The 3,165-nt window shown below is 78.9% G+C and overlaps 1 non-coding gene across 1 annotated transcript; it reads right to left on the reverse strand.

Moving 5' to 3' along the window:
• Positions 1 to 335: 335 nt before the first annotated feature.
• LOC111761854 (5S ribosomal RNA) lies at positions 336 to 454 on the reverse strand. Its single transcript, XR_002795096.1, has one exon. It is a non-coding gene; the product is annotated as a 5S ribosomal RNA (ribosomal RNA).
• Positions 455 to 3,165: the final 2,711 nt, after the last annotated feature.

Consider the following 3,165-nt stretch of genomic DNA (forward strand, 5'->3'; position numbering starts at 1 on the left):
GTTCCGGGACACGGGCCAGGGGCAGGGCCCGCCGGACGCGGACAGGTGTAGCGGGCCTGGGGTCTTGGGCCCAGGCGCAGTGGGCGCGGGCCCCTGCGAGCCCCAGCCGGGTGAGGGTTGGTGCGTGGCTGCGAGCTGCAAGGAAAGGCTGGGTGGCCGCCGCCTGAGTGGCTGCCTGCGTGACTGCCTGCGTGGCTGCGCCGCCAGGAAAGGGCGCGGGCGGCTTGGGGCCGGGGGCCGGGGGCGGGCATTCCTGGCCGTGACGGCTGCGGGGAGCCCGGCTCGGGGCGGGCAAAAGGAGCGCGAGCGAGAGGGAGGGGGAGGCTGGTGGCAAAAGCCTACAGCACCCGGTATTCCCAGGCGGTCTCCCATCCAAGTACTAACCAGGCCCGACCCTGCTTAGCTTCCGAGATCAGACGAGATCGGGCGCGTTCAGGGTGGTATGGCCGTAGACGCCGGCTGCCGCCGCCGGCAGCCTCAAGAGCCCGCTGCGCGCCGCCGCGCCGCCAGCCGCCAGCCGCCAGCCGCCAGCCTCCCGCTCCCGCCCCGCCCGGCCCCGCCCCGCCCCCGGAGGCTGAGGGCGGCCGCCTCCGGGCCGACCGTTCAGCCCGCCGCCGCCGCCGCCGCCGCCGCCGCCGCCGCCCGCCGTTCCGGCCCGCCCCTGGCCTCGGGCCCCACCTGCCCCGCACGCCACTGGCTCCCGGGAGCCCCGCCGCTCGCCTGCCCACACGCCACCGGCCCCGGCCCCGCCCTCGGGCCCACGGCGCGGCCCGCGCGCCCCCGACGGCTCAGTCCCCGGACGGCGCCCCGCCGACTCCCCACCGCCACGCGCACCCCCGTGGCCTGCCCGGCCGGCCCCCGACTCTCCCGCAGCGACCCGGCGCAGGCGCGAGCGCCGGCGCCTCCTGCCGGCCGCCCGGCCGGCCGGCCCTGCCTCACCGCCCGGCGCCGGGGCTCCCCGAAGCGCCTGCCACCCCGCCCACCCGGCGCCCCTCAGCCGGTACCGCCCCCGGCCCAGGAGGCGGGGCCGGCCCCAGGCCCGGCCTGCCGCCCACGCGCCCGCTTGTCTCCGGTCCCCGGCCCCCGGCCCCCCACCCACACCCTCACCCCGCACGCCTCTCCCCCACCCCCCCCTCGGAGCTCGGACCCTGGGCCCTGGGCCGCCGCAGCGGGTCCCCGCGTCCAGACCTCGTGCTCCCGGCCGCGCGCGCCGGGCTCTGCCCTCGGCCGCCGGGGCCCGCCCCCAGGAGCCACGCCCACCCGGAGGGCGGGGGTCGCCCCGCACGCCGCCCGGCCTTCAGGCCACACAGCCGCGCCGTGCGCGGCAGCGGCCGCTCTCCCTCGGAGCGTCGGCCACGAGCCGCCTGTCGGATGCGGGCGGCCGCGCTGGCTGCAAACGCTCACCCAGGAGCCAGGTGGAGAGCGGCAGGTGGCCGGGTCGGGGCCAGGCTGTCCGGAGGCCTGCGCAGCTGGGGCCAGAGCACAGGCCCTGGGACCTGGCACCGGGGGCTGCCCAGCCGCAGCGGGAGGCCCCGAGGCGCACGCAGCGCAACCGCACCCGGGCCGCGGCGCTGGGCGGGGCCTCGGTCCCCACGCACCTGCGCCTGGGCCCTGCCGGGCTGCCGGCACGGGCCTCTCGTCCCAGAGGCCCTGGGCCGCAGAGCTGGGGCCCCGGCCCGCTGCCCTGCCGCCCCGAGCCCCCTCCAGGCGTCCCGGCCTCAGCCGGCCTAGGCCTCGCTGTCGCCAGCGCCTGCTGACGGCGGAGGTCGCCCAGCTCCCGCAGGTGCGCCTGGCGGGAGGCGAGGGCGACACGGCCGCCCGCTCGGCCAGGCCTTCCACAAGGCGCCTGGGCGCTTGCCGCCCGCCGGCGGGAGGGACCCTTGCAACCCGCGCCGCGCGCCCCGTGGGGGACATCTCCCTCGGGAGGCCGCTTCCTTCAGTTCTCCGGCTAGCGAGACCCGGCCTCGGCACACCTGCCCGCCGCCAGTGACGGCCTGGACCGCTGGGCCTCGGTCTCCCAGCCCCTAGCCCAACTGGACGTGGCGCCGGGCTGCCAGGACCAGCGCCTCTGCTCGCCGTGCCCTCGTGTGCCCTCGGGTCCCGAGCACACATCCTGGCCCTCGGGCCCTGCCGTCCCCCCGGGGGATAGAGGCCCCGGACTGCTGCTGGGGCCAGAGGGGCACGGGCCACAGGCCTCCCGGGCAGCGGACCGGCGAGTGTCCGCCGGGCAGGGAGGGAGCTCTGGCCCCAGCGGGCCCGGGGTGGCGGGTGCTGGTGCTTGGGCTGGACCCGGCGGGGAAGGCACCGGCCCGGGACCCGGGCTCAGCCACGTGGGAGCCCCGCTCAGCCAGGTGAGAGCCCGGCTCAGGCAGGTGGGACCCGGGCTCAGCCAGGTGGGTCCCGGGCTCAGCCAGGTGGCCCCCGGGCTCAGCCAGGTGGCCCCCAGTCTGCCTCCGCCGCCGGCGGCGGTGTGTCCAGGCGCCATGGGCTCTGAATGCCACCAGTCCCGTGCGGGAGGAGCGATGGGCCCCGGGCCCGCGGGGCTTCTGTCCGTGCGTGCGTGCGTGCGTGCGTGCGTGCGCCTGCGTGCCTGCTTCGCGGGCTCCGGACCGTGTCCCGTTGGTCGGCACAGGGGTACCGACCGCACTGGCTGAGGGAGAGCGAGCGCCGCCCGCTTTCCGCTGCCCGAGGGCCACGGGCAGTGGGCGGCTGGTTGGGTGGGGCCTGTCCCCTGGGCTCAGGGGGCCACGGGAAGTCTGTGGCATGGGGCCCATCGGCGTGGTGCCAGGCGAGGCGGGGAAGGCGAGAAGGGGCAGGCCGGGTGTGCACGGTTCCGGGACACGGGCCAGGGCAGGGCCGCCGCCGGACGCGGACAGGTGTAGCGGGCCTGGGGTCTTGGGCCAGGCGCAGTGGGCGCGGGCCCCTGCGAGCCCCAGCCGGGTGAGGGTTGGTGCGTGGCTGCGAGCTGCACGGAAAGGCTGGGTGGCCGCCGCCTGAGTGGCTGCCTGCGTGACTGCCTGCGTGGCTGCGCCGCCAGGAAAGGGCGCGCGCGGCTTGGGGCCGGGGGCCGGGGGCGGGCATTCCTGGCCGTGACGGCTGCGGGGAGCCCGGCTCGGGGCGGGCAAAAGGAGCGCGAGCGAGAGGGAGGGGGAGGCTGGTGGCAAA

This window comes from Dasypus novemcinctus, chromosome 28 (assembly GCF_030445035.2).
Source record: "Dasypus novemcinctus isolate mDasNov1 chromosome 28, mDasNov1.1.hap2, whole genome shotgun sequence".
Classification (NCBI taxonomy): domain Eukaryota; kingdom Metazoa; phylum Chordata; class Mammalia; order Cingulata; family Dasypodidae; genus Dasypus; species Dasypus novemcinctus.